General features: G+C 43.2%; 1 long non-coding RNA gene across 1 annotated transcript in view; it reads right to left on the reverse strand.

Annotated features, from left to right (window-relative positions):
• Positions 1-5,753: 5,753 nt before the first annotated feature.
• LOC146072225 (uncharacterized) overlaps positions 5,754-16,920 on the reverse strand; it is a 31,045-nt gene continuing 19,878 nt past the window's right edge. The window contains exon 3 of the long non-coding RNA XR_014472996.1: positions 5,754-10,087. This is a non-coding gene — a long non-coding RNA (uncharacterized LOC146072225). The remainder of the gene's footprint in view (positions 10,088-16,920) is intronic.

A 16,920-nucleotide genomic window follows, 5' to 3' on the forward strand; every position in this document is an offset into this window, starting at 1 on the left:
CTCTGAAATAGTATCCTCTGTTTCTGTATGACACAGAAGCCGGATTTAATGGTTCCTTCATTTACAAACAATAGGTATGATGTCCATACCAATATAGGCATGAAAATATAAAGAGAGTATCATAAAAATAAAATAATACCATCGACATAATAGAACAATCTTTAAAAAATCAGGAAAAAAGATAACAAGATTTATATAGGCAATTGTAAACCGTTATAGAAACCATTTTAATTCGAACTCGTGATTCAGGCCATGTGGACTCAGAGTGGATAAATTGAAGATCCATCTCATTTCCGTTTGGGCCAAACGAACATCTCTATTGTTACAGTATGTCGCCAGTGGTTTTTAACCACTTCCAGACCCCAGAAACCTATAATGGCTCTGGTAGAGCTATTATGCTCCTCAAAAAAATGTAAAGAAAACGGATGGTCCTTGAAGCCTTTCTTGATGTTATGTGCATGTTCTGCAAGGCACACCTTTAGGTTTCTTTTAGTCTTGCCTATATATAATTTGACGCATGAACAGCGAATGGCGTAAATCACGTAATTCGAATTACAGGTGATAAATTGTTTAGGTTTAATGCACCGATTATTTAATTTAAATTCAGTGAATTTTCTGGTGGTTGAAGGGTAGGCTTTGCACATGGCGCAGTCGCCACAGTGGTGAAAGCCGTTATTACGAGTGGACATAGTACCCTGTTCAACAAATGTACTATTGACCAATTTGTCCTTTAAACTGGCCGCACGCCTATAAATAAATTTGGGTTTTTGGGGTAAAATGTTAAAATGTGTACTGAAAGCTATAGTGTAGCCTGCAGTGCCCTCCGTGCCAGTGGATTTTTCTTTCAAGAGGTCCTCCCTTACCATGGACCTTGTCTCCTCTAGCGCCCCATCCAGAAGCTCAGTGTTGTAGCCCTTATTGATGAACTTGTATTTCATATTGGATGCACTGGCCTCGAAATTGATGTTATTGGAGCAATTACGCTTTAGCCGTACAAACTGCCCCTTCGGTATGTTGGATATCCATCTCTTAAGATGATTACTGGATGGATTGATATAGGAGTTGGAATCTGACGGCTTTTGATATACCGTAGTTTCATTCCTGCTGTTCTCCACATATATCTTGAGGTCCAAAAAGTTGACTTCAACTTTGCTAATGTTGAACGTCAACTGGATATTAAAACAATTCGAATTAAGATGATCACAAAATTTAGTGAGCTCATCCTCCTGTCCCCTCCATATAAAAAGCATGTCGTGTATATAATGCCACCATTGAACCAGGTCTGCCTCCCAGCCATGCCCATGCCATACCATCAGGTTTTCCCATCTGGCCATGAACATGTTGGCATAACTGGGGGCGAACCCGGTTCCCATGGCCGTGCCGACCTCTTGGTTATAAAAGGTACCATTAAAGTTGAAATAATTGTTGGTAAGGATAAACTTGATTCCATCCAACAATAAATTCTGGAGATCTAGGCTAATTTCAGTCCCTACAAGGGCTTGATTAACTGCTTCTATACAATCAGTATGCCTAATAATTGAATATAATGAAGTGACATCAGCCGTGATGAGGAAACAGTCATCACTCCAATCAACTGTCTTAAGTTTGTTGAGCACATCTTTTGTGTCCTTTAGATGGGACTTATTCAACAAAACAAGAGGCTGCAAATGGTGATCTATGAAGTAAGATAGATTTGCAGTAATACTGTTGGTGCCCACCACAATGGGCCGTCCAGGGGGGTTGGTATTACTCTTATGAATCTTGGGCAGGAGATAGAGCACTGGCACTGAGTACTCATCCCTGACCAAGAATTTGGCAGTTTCACTGGTTAAAGTGCCCGATGTGATAAAACCCTCTATCAATGTCCTTAAGCCCAATAGGATCCTTTGGGAGGGATCGGATTTTAGTTTTTTATAGGTGATCCCGTCGTTGAGCTGGCGGGACGCTTCGTTGACATACATTGATTTATTTGAAACTACCACCGCCAGGATTCCGCCAGGATTTTCAGGATTGAAACTACGGTATATCAAAAGCCGTCAGATTCCAACTCCTATATCAATCCATCCAGTAATCATCTTAAGAGATGGATATCCAACATTCCGAAGGGGCAGTTTGTACGGCTAAAGCGTAATTGCTCCAATAACATCAATTTCGAGGCCAGTGCATCCAATATGAAATACAAGTTCATCAATAAGGGCTACAACACTGAGCTTCTGGATGGGGCGCTAGAGGAGACAAGGTCCATGGTAAGGGAGGACCTCTTGAAATAAAAATCCACTGGCACGGAGGGCACTGCAGGGGACAGGCAGCGGCTTCATCAGATATCTGATGAAGCCGCTGATACCTACACAGGAGGTGGAGAAACGCGTCATACAGCTTTCTAAAATACCCCCTCTACACTTTCTGGAGCTCCAGAACCGGATCCCCCACCTGCCTGTCGAATAATCCAAAAAGCAAGTACTGGTTTATTTTCAAGTCGATGACTGCCTCAAATATAGCAGCAGGACAGTAGCAGTTTGGGACCCATAGACTACAACCTATTATTGACTACTAATATTTTTATTTTTAATTTATTATTATTTTTTTCATCCTTTACTTTTTTCATTTTTTGCTTTACTTTTTTTCATTTTTTGCTTATTTCTGTCTGGCCAGACATCAGCTAATAAGAACTGCTTTGGAGTATCAAAACAAGTCTGCCTAGATATGATTACCTTATGTTTTAAAATATGCAGCCCTTAAATGTGTTTTGTACTTACCTATAATTTTTATTATATCTAATTGTTATTTTAACTAATTGATTGCCACTGGCCAGTGCAATATACATATATATATATATATTAAAAAAAAAATAGATTTTTTATATAAAAAATTTTTTATTTCTTTATATACATTGATTCTAGCGTGTGTATCCCCCTTCTTTGTCTTTTATACTACATTAGTAAGATAATGGCAGCTTCAATACAATGCTGTCTTCATTTTCTGCCGTTATATACATTATTTATAACATTAAGGCAGCTCTAATACATCGCTGGCCGTCATAGACCATTTTTTGCATTTTTGCACTATTTGGTATTATTAAATTCTTTTTACTGAGACTTTTTCCTCCATTGTGTTTTTGGCGATTATCTTAAATGCCATTTCACTGTGAGTGGAGTTGAAACTGTGGAGTGAAGAGAGACTTGCTTCACCAAAAAGATACCTTTATGAGTGTCATCCACCTGCCTTAGCAGTGAGTACTGGTACGCTTTTCATTGGGACCATTCTGATGCATGTTTGTGTGTTCACTGGAGGAATCATAGCCTTAAAAGATACCTTTATAGGCTTATACACCCCCGTTCCCTAGTGAGTAACGGTACGCACCTTGGAGTATCCACCCACTCACATCTGGTATCCACCTTCCTATCTGCACCTGTGGTTATCCCTTAAAAGATACCGTTATGCACGTCCAGCACCGCATCACATTGTGAGTCCTGGTACGCTGCTAATATTTGGGATCCCATTTATCTCCCCTAATACTTGCTCTGGAGATTGTGTGTTATTAATACACATATTGTGTTTTCTCTTTATCCATCCACTCTGAGATAAATCCACACCATCTGAACATACAATGTCAAGCGCCCACAATTCCTTATCTTGTTCTAGAATATTTACAGTGGGGATTCCAAAGTGGTCCTCCTTCAGGAATTGAGGCTGCACGGACTGATAGCGCCTTGGGACTTTTCCGTTTTGTTTGTTTTACTAAATTAAATACTCATACCTGCAGCTTGCCGGTTTATTTTCCAGCATCCCTGTGGCTGATTGTGCCGCTGCTGCCAATATCCTGCATAGAATTGGAGGTGTGCTAGCCGCCTCTATCTTTCATCAAGACTCTTTCAGCAGCAGCTCACCTGCTCTCCTTTAATCTACAAACTAGTGGGGACTGTCATCTCCTTAACAATGGACACATCAGTCCAACAAATCCTGATGGCCATCTATGCCTCTGCTGACAGGCTTATTAATAAATTGACTGCACTGCAGGGAGATGCTTCCCCTACCTTGTCTGCTTCTGGGGAGTGTATTGCCAGAGACAACAAAATTCTGCATCAGTGCCATACACCTGAGACTCCTGCAGCAACTGTGATTGTTCTCCAGTCAACTAAGAACTCTTGGAAGGACCTGCCTGTTTCTGGAATGTTTCGTATCCTGAATCTATGCAGCTGGAGGATGCTGTGGTTTACTTTGGAAATTATCCATTTCTTCTACCTCCATCTGTACAACAGTGGAGATCATGCCTTATCCTTCTTGGTTGTCCTTCTGACTATCCTCCAGAACCTGGACTTGCCTCTATTGCTCTATATATATCTCCGTTGCTGACAGAGGCATGGCCGGATTAATATTTTATCTCCTTTGCCCTTATTTTTCTTTATTAGAGCCCGGTCAGTTTTTCTTATTAAAATTATAAGTTTTAAGTTTTGCCTCCGTGTACCGATCCTGTGGCCCTTACAGCTCCTGTTTATGTTTACATTCTGAACATATATTTTCATGTGGGCATGATCAAATTGAAATCGTTTCGCTGTTTCTTATTGTGCAGTTATTCCTATGCTAGTTAATAGGATATCCTGTTGTCAATGGGAGTGACGGGTTCTCCACAGATGATTACACTCTTTAATTACCAAGCCATGGCCCCAGTTAATCCATCCGCTTATTATCCGATCACTATATGGGGGAGGGGGGGTGTGTGTTTAGGTAGGTACTGTAGTGTAGGGGGTGGGAGAAAGGGGTGAATTAGGTTTTTAGGCTAGGTTAGCTAATATAGCTGATAGCCACTAATTTATCTCCTTTTAGTGATGGGTAGTATAGTTAGTTGGGGAGGTTGGTGGGCTGTTAGGGATCCAGGTATACCTAGGTTGGGGTTAGGGTCATACAGGGTGGGGTTTTTGGGGAGGTTTTTTTTTTTTTTTTTGGGGGGGGGGGGTTGCTTTGGGTAGTTTAGGTAGTATTCTAGTTAGTGGTAATTTAACTTTGGTACTTGTTTCCTAGCACGGCCACAATCGTGGGGATCGTGTACCTTTAAGTTAAGGTACACGATCCACACGATGGACCCGATTTCCTTTGAAATCAGGTCCATTTTGCCGGCAAAGGTACAAAATCGGGGGCATCGCGTCGGTCGGGACCATTAACATTGGTCCCGACGTGACCGACGCGATGCCCCCGATTTTGCCATAGGCTACAATGTTAAAATATTTTTTAACATTGAAATCGTGAGCTTCGCGTCGGTCTTGTGCCATTATAATGGCACAAGATGAGATGGACTTGATTAAGTCCATCTCACATTGAAAAAAATGTGAAAAATGTGAAATGGGCCAATATGACCCATTTCACATTATATATGGCCCCGTCGTCACCCCACGATAGACGCCAACCCGAAGCGTGGCAAGCGCAGCGAGCCCGCGAGGGGCGGCGGTGCGCGTCCTCTGACCTTTTCATTCCCCTACTATCCACATCGGCGTGGAGTTGAGAATATATAGTGTGGCGAGCGCAGCAAGCCACCGAGCCCGAAGCCTGGCGAGCGCAGCGAGCCCCGCGAGTTATACGAGTCCCCTCAAGTTATACGAGTCCCTCGCCACGCTTCGGGCTCGGTGGTTTGCTGCGCTCGCCACACTATATATTCTCAACTCCACGCCGACGTGGATAGTAGGGGAATGAAAAGGTCGGAGGACGCGCACCGCCGCCCCTCGCGGGCTCGCTGCGCTCACCACGCTTTGGGTTGGCGTCTATCGTGGGGTGGGGTTTACGTAGTAAAATTTGGGGGTCTAGGGAATATTTTACATTGAATCCAATGTAAAATCGGGTCCCAGGGACTCGATTTACATTGGATTCAATCAAAAAATCGGGTCGGTCGCATCGATCGCATCGCATGCGACCAAATCGCATGTGATGCGATCGACGCGATTTTTCCGACACGACCACCCCGATGTAAATCGGTGTGGCCGTGCTAGGAAACAAGTACCTTAACTTTTTTTTATTCCCTATTCCCTGTTTGCTCAGACATCTGATCTTGCAACAATCTTTTTTTTTAGATTGACTTTACATCATTATTAGCATATGTCGCATTTTAGTGAGACAATTTACCATATATCTCTGTGAGTTATATGTCCACTACTGCCGTCGGTCCAAATGGCGCCTTTGAGCGATGGTAGTTCACATACCCTGTAATGCAAAACTTATTTTGTCTCCGTATTGGTCTCTCATTGCTTTTAACATACTGTATTGTCTATAGTTTACTGTGTGTATACCCTATGGATGTCGATTTACCAACTATGTGGGATCTGATGTTTGTGCTTGTTACATTTACTGTCCACGCGGGGGGGGGGATATGTTTACTGTATTTAAAAAATGTCAATAAAAATCACTGAATTAAAAAAAAAAAATTGAATTTGAATGAACTATCAAATTGGCACCCACAGCCAGGGGATGCCGAGGATAGCCCTGGGATTTGGGTGCTCTGGAACGGGGGCCTCTTTATTTGAACCCCTGGCAAATGCTGACTAGTCAGGAGGGGTTTAATACTACAGCCAATGGGACCAATATAGCTGTAGCAGTATGTTCCTGGAGCCAGTGCTGGTTTTAAAAATACAGGGGACCCCGATGTCCCCCCCCCCCCCCTATTTTTAAAACCGGGATTGGTTCAGGAGCCTGGCGCTTATTCCTAATATATAAAGGAATAAAGGAATATTTTTTGAATCAGTACATTTACAAAGAGGAGCACTGGACAGATCAGACTAGTTTGCGCAGGCTTCATATTCAGCAGTGTTTGGCTGCTGGCAAACATTACTTGGTTCCCATTTGGGGATTTCACCACATCAGCTAATGCTTTATACTGCTTTCACTAATGTCATCCGGGGATGCGGTGGGGAGTCGGCACCTCCAGCGCTGCCTCCTCCATAGTGTGAACTGGAAATTAATCACTGGACCCATTTAACCCGTTCACACCGCCAAGCAACACGGCAACGAACCGGTAAGAACTCACCTTTTTTACCGGTTCATATTACCGTGTTGCTATCTGCTTTCGGGATTTGGTAATCCCTTTCACATTGCACTATTTACCGGGTCAAACCGGCTTGTACCTGGTAAATAGTTGCGATGTGAAAGAGGTATTAGTATACTTGCAGGAGAAACATGTGGTATCTACTCACAGAGATGAATCTAAAGGTGCCCATACACGTACCGATATGTGTGCTGTGCGTTTTGTACTTCATTTGTGCTGTGCGATTTTGGCACTTGTAGGGGTATGCGATGCGATCTACTGTACTGTGCGGATTCGATGCGATTTTAGCGTCTTTTTTTATTTTTAGTTTACAGTTACCTAATGGATATCGCATCGCATGTACTACAAAACTGATGTGATCTGATGCAGCACAAAAAGTACTGTCTGCAGATACTGTTTGTGCTATAAAATATTGTACCCGTGGGGATGCGCATCGCATGCCCGCAGTTACACTGTGCGATTTTAACCAATGCAATATGTTTTTAACTTTAAAAGTTCAAAACGCATGTTAAAATCGCAACGTGTATGGGCACCTTCTGATGACCTGGGAAAATAACCAGTTCAGCTGATACTACTATTATATACTCTCAACACTTGCCAAGACTCACACAAGTTTTCTCACCTGTGGTTCTACATTGTTCAAATTTAACTAATATATCCTGACCACTCATTATCCATTACAGCAAATTTAAACAAAAAAAAAGATGTCATAGATTATGGCAGTACCTATAGAGGAAGATTCTGGTTGGTTTGCAAAAGCAAACTCCTTCTTTAATGGACAAACCATGTGCACTGCAGGTGGGGCAGATGAAATGTGCAGAGTTAGTTACACTGCAATATAGATATCAGTTTGAACACACCCCACCCAATTCTAACTCTCTCCACACATTACATCAGCCCCACCTGCAGTGCAGCATGGTTTTGTCCATTAAAGAAGGAGTTTGGCATACCTCCCAACATGACCCATGCCAGGAGGGACAAACTACTCTGCTGCTGGACTTTCCTCTTATGCTGCTTTCACACCGCAAAACCTGCTTAGACCAGGTATTTAAAATGTTTTTGAAAACGGGTCAGAGTAAGTTCAACCCCTTTCACATTGCATGTAAATACCTAGTCTAAAGCAGGTTTGCGGTGTGAAAGCAGCATCAAATGTCCGGGAGATGCATCAGGAGCACCAGAGCCCGCACCTAGACTGCCAGCAGGAGCTCCTCACTGCAGGCAGGGAGGAGAGATGCAGGACACTGGAAGGGTAAGGGGTCTGACACTGAGCATTAGCTGGTCCCCTTTGAGTCAGCGCAGTGCATATTTAATGAGCCAGCCGCTCATTACATATGCCTATATGTAATGAGCATCTCATTACATATGTGCATATGTAATGAGCGCCCGGCTCATTAAATATGCACTGAGCTGGGTACCAATAGTGCTCACTGCTGCCTGGGTACCATTTCAGACCCGTTCAGAAAGCAAAAAAACAGGTCTGAAATGGGTAGGACCCTGCTTTTTTACCGTTTTAAAATACAAGTTATTTTAAAATGGTAAATTCACTCTGGACCTTTCAGACTGTACATATTACAGTTTTGAAACGGTAAAAAAAAGTAATCGACCAGTTAATATGTGCGATCTGAAAGGGGCATTAATGTATGATTGTCATCACCTGTTTTTAGGTTAACTAATAAGAAAGGTGTTTCTCCACAGGTGATGCCAATTAAAATTAGGAAGTCCAGGAGCAGACCATTGTGTCCCTCCTGGAGAGGGTCATGTTGGGAGGTATGGTTTGGTTTTGCAAACCAACCAGTATCAACCCTCAGTCCTTACAAGCAGTAACTTTGCTTAGGGTCCCACAGTCAGGACCTGGGATTGAATACCCCGCTATGGCCTTATTTCTTTCCTGCAAATGGAAGAACTCAATCCATACAAGGGACATAACCAACTAAATTTGGTGTACCTTTTTGAGCACAGATTATAATTGCAAAATTATTAGGTAAATCACTATTTTGTCAAATATTTTTCATGTCTGTCTGCTGCCTATGCCTGATTCAGCAAGGCTCAATAATAGTGGTCATTCGCTGCTTAGTGAGTCCATATCCGCGGCCCGGCCCAAAGCCCCACCCACCCTCCCGCCGCATTTGAGAGGATGTGTTTCCGTGCATCTCCTCGCATGATACCGAAGGGATACACACGAACACATCCTCTCAAATGCGGCTGAAGGGGAGAGAAATCATTCGATGGCCACTGATTGAACATAGGGGCGGAAATTTGCTAAGATGGGAGTTCTATTTCACATGTGATGTTGCTATGGGCAACCAATCAGAATCTACTTCTTATTTATATAGCACCTTCTAGAAGATAATAGATAGTACCTGATTGGTTGCCTGTGGTATTTGTCGCACTTAAAATTATAACATTATAGTGATAACAGAACTGATATGCTTATCAGATCACACCTTGATAAGGATTCCCTGCATGGATGTAGATCCATGTAGATATTGGCAATATCCACCTTTTCTTCTCACTCTTAGGGGGAAATTTACCAATATGAAAAACCTAGTTTTTCGTATTGGTATTTCCCCTACGGCTGCATACGACTATTTTAGTCGTATGCAAAGTCGTGTTCCGGAGGGGGAATTACAAAGCAGTCAGATACGACTGCTTTGTAACCCTCCGATGGTGTAACAATTCGTATTAGCGGCACATATATACGGCCGCTAATACGAATTCGTACAGGCAGTCTGCACGGATCAGTCAGATCCGTGCAGGCTGCAGAGTGTAAAAAAATAGAAAAATTAAATACATTTTTTTTAAAAACGGCGTGGGGTCCCCCCCACAGCTGGAACCAGCACCAGGCTGAAGGAGCCGGGCCGGTAATTAAAAATCAGGGAACCCGACAAATAGGGGTTCCCCAATTTTTAGTATGGTATGGTTTCCTTCCACAGCTTCCACATGGATTTCGTTGGATCCGGACGCCATCGCCGACAGTGACGTCGACTTGAAGAAGGACGTCGACCTAGATCCAGAAGACCGCCGACACAGGACCAGAAGACGACACAGGACCAGGGCTACCTACGGGAAGAAGATAGGTAAGTATTAGTATGTGTGGGCTTTGTATGTATTAAAGTTTTATTTTAAGTGTGTGTCAGTGTGTTTTATTGTACTATTTTTAATACTGTGGCACTACAAGACCCAGCGGGCCCTTTAATGCCCCACAGGCTGGGACTTGTGGTTCTCCAAGTCCCAGCTTGCGGGGGAGGCTTGCTGGGACTCATAGTGCCCCAGTATTAGACAATAGTTTAATCTTTTTTTTACACCGCTATCAGCTCGATGCCCACCGCCCAGGGGCATCGAGGACAGCACCAGGCTTCAGCCTGGTCAGGTAAGTCCTGGAGGGGGGGGACCCCTTCATTGGGGGGGTCCCCACTCCCCCAGGACCCCTGGCCAGGCTGACTGGTCGGTAGGGTTAATGTTTTGGCCGCGGGACCTTATATAATAAGTGTCCCCCGGCTGTGACATTACCCTGCTGGCTGGTTTGGCCTGGGGCTGGTTCATAAGATACGGGGGACCCCTAGTCATTTTGTCCCCCGTATTTTGGGAACCAGCCCCGGACCTGGAGCCTGGGGCTGGTTGTTAAAAATCGGGGAACACCTATTTGTCGGGTTTCCTGATTTTTAATTACCGGCCCCGGCTCTGTCAGCCTGGTGCTGGTTACAGCTGTGGGGGGGACCCCACGCCGTTTTTTTATTTATTTATTTTCTATTTTTTTACACTAAAGCCTGCACGGATCTGACTGATCCATGCAGGCTTAAAGCAAATACGACAGGGAAAGCAAGGTGTATTATCAGTACGGCTGCTTAGTACATCAGGAACCACCATTCTTTTGAATGGTGATTTCTGTCGTATCCTATTGATGGTGTAGACATTCGTATTTGTAAATACAAATACGAATGTTCCATCTTTAGGAATACGAATTGTTGTATTTTCGGGATTGTAAATCCCGAAAATACAAATTCGTAAAAAAAAGGTGTATTTCTCCCTACGAATACACCTTTTTTCTACGAATCCATTTTGGTAAATGTCCCCCTAAATGTCATAATAAAGTTGAGGTAGCTTGGCCGGAATGCCATTTTAGTAATCTCTCATGAGCAAGACAACCCACCTTTATATGTGCATACACTACGGCTGTAGTTTGGGGAACAATTATATCTTATAACAGATTAAATTGTTAACTGTTTATGTTGCTTCTCTGAGAAACCTAACTTCTACTTATCAAGTATTTGCCAGACCTCGCCCAATAGAGATACCTTTTTGAAATCCAAATCTGGTTAACCAGTATTCTCACCAATTTGTGAATAAAATAAATGGTCCCTTAACTAAATTTTAACATGGTTTAAGAACACCAATGTCAGTACTGTACAGTACAGCTACTTTTGGACGTCTGATCGCACTACCTTTAGGGGCACATTTAGTAACCCCTAGGCACAACTTCATCGTCCACCACCTCCCATCATGTCAATACCACCTTTGTGCTTGGGCCTTCTGAATGCAAAGTAGCTCCAGCCTCATCCCTTCTTCCCCAACTTTTTGCTGAACAATTAAAAATGACTTCATAATGACAAAATAAATCACCAGACCTCATCTAGTCATCTGCCTAGCAGGGCTCTCATGCAAGTGAGCAAGCTGTGGTGCCCCCCAGCTAGCTTCACCCCTAGGCATGTGCAATTATAATATTATAATTATTATAATATAATTAAATTATTTGCGAGAGCACTAGAACCCTGCCTATTGCCCTGTGACAATCTTCACTTTTTGTGGGATCAAGATGGAAAGAGAAGACCTTAAAGTCACACTTTTTGAAGATTATGTTTTTTCTCTCCTTCCTTGATTCCAATCGTAATGGAAATTATATCTTCCTTCGGAACATTCTCAGAGTGTAAGATCAATGGTGACGAGTTCAAGATTCTTCCTCTTATAAGGAACATTGTAATTTTTTTGTACTCAGAACCCATCCTTAGCAAATCTTACAACTAACAATGGTCAGTAGAAGTAAGTAGAAATACATATAACATCAGCCCTCTCTTAGGGCCTTATTTTGGTTCATTCTTTCTGACAAAATCCTTCTTAGATGGGCAAAACCATGTGCACTGCAGGTGGGGCAGATGTAACATGTGCAGAGAGAATTAGATTTGGGTGGTGTTTTACTTCAAAGTGAGATCTATATTGCAGTGTAAAAATAAAGCAGTCAGTATTTTCCCTGCACAGAAACAAAATTACTCACCCAAATCTAATTCTCTCTGCACATGTTACATCTGCCCCCCCTGCAGTGCATATGGTTTTGTCCATCTAAGAAGGATTTTGTCAGAAAGAATGAACCAAAATAAGGCCCATAGTTATATGCAGCCAACTTTACTCCTCTTCTCACATCTCTCAGAAGATGAGAGATGCTGGAAATACCTCCACCTTTTACTTTTAAGAAGGAGATAGATCTGTACTCTTTCCAAAGTTGTTGTATATGATACATATGTTATCCATTACATGTGCAATATATATTCAACTGACGGATAAGGTATTTGATCCACAGCAACTGTTTTTACTATATATTCCTTCCTAGCGCTCAAAGAGAGATATAGGGAAATTATATTAGCCCCAATAATTTTTCAGAGAAAAAAAATTTGCATTTTACAGCTATTTTTTCCATATGTTGCACTTCTCGGCCGTGATTGCGAAAACAGAGCTAATTATTAGGGATTTCCTTTAAGGTCAGTTCAGACCAGAAAAGCAATCCCCAATAAGTGCAGCCGCATTTCGGGGACAATGGAATAGCCCTGGGGGAGTCACGGAAAATGACTGCAGCTAATTAAGTTCCTTCAAAAATCTCTCACAGACATTTTTATTTAAATGGTCAAATGTCACACAGGCATCCATTCACCTCCTCCCCGTCTCTGCTGCTGTCTGCATAGTACAGCAGTGGATGATTTACGTGCCTCCTGCCCAACCTCCAGACTGACCACAGGACACTGCGGTTGGGAGGTATGGGCTCCCTCAATGGTGGAAACGGGTCCCCGATCGGATGACCCTGGTTACCCATTTACACTGCCCCACCACCCGGGTCCTCCCTGTGTTCCATCCTGGTCAGTACCTGGGTAGGATTCCCAGTTTTTCTTTTTTTTAGTACCCGTTTTACACCGACGCTGAGGCAAAAACCCAGGTTTTTGACTTGGTGTAAAAGGGGCATATATTTACCTACATGTATTTAAAGAAAAATGATTATGTTGCTTGACTCCAAATTTTAAATGTTATAATCTGAAGTCCTACTAGAGGTCCAAATCAAGGTATTAATATGGCTTACATACCTTAATAGCAATTGTCCAAAATACTGTAGTTCTTTATAGGGATGTGCACTGGCCACTTTTCGGGTTTTGGGTTCTGATTACCTTGAGGTTTTGGGTTCTAATGGGTTTTGGCAAAACACCTCCTAAGTGTTTTGTGTTTGGGTTTTGGGTTCTGAATTTTGTGTTAAAAAAAGCATAAAAACTGCTAAAATCGCTGAATTTTTTTTTTGCTCCTTTGGGGTTTTTTCCTTAGCCTCAATAACATTCATTTCCATTCATTTCCAGTCTATTCTGAACACCTCACACCTCACAATATTGTATTTAGGGCAAAAGGTTGCACCGTGGTAGCTGGATAACTATGCTAAGCCACACAAGTGTGCGGCACAAACACGTGGCTCATGTAAGAGTGGCACTGCAGCGGTAGATACGGCAGTACTAGGCATCAGACAGGTAGATATGGCAGTACTAGGCACCAGACAGGTAGATAAGACAGTACTAGGCACAAGACAGGTAGATACATCAGCAATACTAGTATTGTGCACCAGCAGAATTTATAATAATTAATTTTATTATTAGGTACTGCTTGGCAGTGGCACTCAGTGGCACACGTCAGTGCACCAGCAGCATGGAATTATTTTTTACAGTCCCACACAGCACAAGTATTATTTTTTAATTAAATTAGATATAGCAGCCTAGTATGTACTAGGTAGGTACACTAGGTAGGCAGTAGCACTGCCAGTGGCAACAGTGGACTGAGTAACTAAATAATACTGGCAGAATCAGTGCAGGCAGCACCAGTGGACTATATATAATATAATTAATTATTCATATATATTACAGCACAGCACCAGAGGTAGGCCCCAGCACAGAGGAGACAGTAGTACTACAGGTACACAGTTAGACTGTCCTCCTTGCTAGGGAGAGCCCACCCTAAGCAGAGGAGAACAGAGTACACAGCAGCACTGAGGGAGACAGCCCCAGCGAATAAAATAATTACAGCACAGCACACAAGAGGTAGACCACACAGAGGAGACAGTAGTACTACAAGTATACAGTTAGACTACACAGCAGCACTGAGAGACAGCCCCAGCGAATAAAAAATATTGCATTCAAGGTCAAGCTCAAGTTTAAGCCCCAGCAGCAGCACCAACACACCCTCTCCCAACTCACTACTAGACTGGAGTGAAGATGGCGGGTGCAGCAGCCGCTTTTTAAGCCTCGCGAAATCCGGCGCCGGGAGATGACGTTCTGACCACGCGGACGGACCCGAGTCAGGCACCATCAGTGACTTCCAAGCACCATCAGTGATTCTTCAGCTCTTTCGTTATTCTTCATTGATATATACCATCAGTGATTCTCCTTAAACATCGGTGACTCTCCACTTTCTTCAGTGATCATCAGCGCTATCGATGTTCTAACATCGGTAGGGTCCATCCATATTCTTCAGTATTTCTGTATTATTATCTGGACCCAAATATTACGGAATTCCTCCAAGTCTTCAAGGGGCAGTACCACGCTGATGATTTATTCAAATTGCATTCCTGAGATCGTGTTATTATCTGAACTTCATCAGTGTTCCTACACTGCACCATAATACAATGGCATGTATTCAATGCCGGTGCGAGCGGCCAGCGAGGGGGTTAAACAGCGAGGATTGCTGAAAACCAGCGATCCTCGCTGTTTAACCCCCGCGCCGGCCGCTCGCACTATGCAACGTTCTGGGGAAATCCTCGCCATCACAAGACGGCGAGAATTCCCCAAAACAGCGAGACCCGCGGCTGCTGCAGAAAACTCACAGTTTTTAGCTGCGGGTCTCGCTGCTTCTGGAGCCGCATCCGCCAATTCCCCCTCGCTCAAAAACCGGAGCGAGGGGGAATTGGCGGATGCGGAGGCTGTGTTGAATGCGGTCAGGGTGAGTGGTGACAGCGAGCAGGAAGCCCTGCTCGCTGTCACCACTCGCAAACAGCATTGAATACATACCAATATCTTTAGAGTAGTTGTCATTATTATGCCTGGACTCCATCAGTGTTCTTACACTGCACCAATACCATCACTACTGTTATTATTGTCTGGACTCCCTCAGTGTCTTCCTCAGTGTCTTCACACGGCACCAATTGCCAGTCTTCATCTGTGTTACATCTCATCAGGACTCCATCAATGTGCTACACTGCTCCATTTGCTACCAAGCACACTGGGCTTTCATAGACTGCATCGTTGTGTTCCTACGCTGCACCTCCTATTGTTATTCATGCTCATCGTATGGTAGTATGGTACTGCAACCTGTTGTATTATTGCTGTTCACATTCCCGTCAAGTCTCACCAGTTGCCATCTGTACATCTGTGGTGTTAATAAAGATTTGTGCTTTTTACCTCATGGTTCTGTTTCTAACTGTCATGGGAGCCTCCTGGTGATGCGGAGTAGTCTTATCAAGGCACCCCAATTCCTATAACAGTCAGCCCCTATGCCTGTGGTCATTTCTAGTTCAGATCTGACCACAGTCCTGACAAGTAGAAAGTAAAGAGAGAGAGAGATGAGGTGGTCAGGAAAAGAGAGGGGGCTTCATGAAAAAAAAAGGAATGAGAGAAAGAGGGTTCAGAGAGAATAGGGAGGAGCAAGAGATAAAGAGAAATGCGAGCTGGAGTGAGAGAATGTCAGAGGAAGGGAAATAATAAGAGTAGTGAGAGAGAGGGATGAGAAAAAGAGAGTAGGGGGTGCGTAGGGGGAAGAAAGAAAGAGAGGAGAAGGGGTGAGCGGTGTGAAGGATGAAAGAGATGGGTAAAGAATGAGAGGAGGGTACATGACAAGAGGAGGCGTAGAGGATGAGAGGGCGGAGAAGAGGAAGAGAGGGGGGTTGGAGTAGAGGATGCCAGGATGGGGATAGAGGAGAAGAGGGGGAGGGGGGCAGAGGATTTAAAGCTTGTGACAGCCATCACTTCCTCTACCCCGCGCAGCCTTTCCTGCTCCGCACCGCTCATGGAGCTGGGACTCAGGGGCCCGTGTGAACTGCAAACACTGCACCCATTATACATTTGCCACATATCCTACTCCAATTAGTTGTATATTTTCTAACACATAAGTTACCACACACATTTTTGTGTATATTTTCTAACACATATGGTAACACATTTTTGTTAGCATCCAATTAATCTACAGTATGTAGTTGAAGCAATATACTGTACTGTATGAAAATCACATGGCTTCAGCGCTGTGAGACAGCCATGCTAACACTGTTCTGCCAATGCGGTACATCACATGATGTACATAAACTGTTTAGTTATAACAATCATGTACTTATTTAGGAACAACATACAATATTCTACAGCACATTTTAGTTTTTGGCACACTGTACTTGGATAAACCAGTTTTATGTCCTTGTCAAGGCAAATGAACACTGGAGCCTTGATTGTAAAATAGTGTTTGTAAAGCATGAATGCCAAGAAACATTAACTGTGTCACAACTGACAGTGAAGTAAGTTTAGGATTAAGATGGAATTGAAAACACAGCTCAAAGTAGCCACCTTCTGGTAGTAACACAACATACATTTCTTTAAAATAGGTAATGTGCAGTC

The sequence above is a fragment of the Crinia signifera genome, chromosome 1, assembly GCF_055691185.1.
Source record: "Crinia signifera chromosome 1, ASM5569118v1, whole genome shotgun sequence".
In the NCBI taxonomy this organism is placed as follows: Eukaryota; Metazoa; Chordata; class Amphibia; order Anura; family Myobatrachidae; genus Crinia; species Crinia signifera.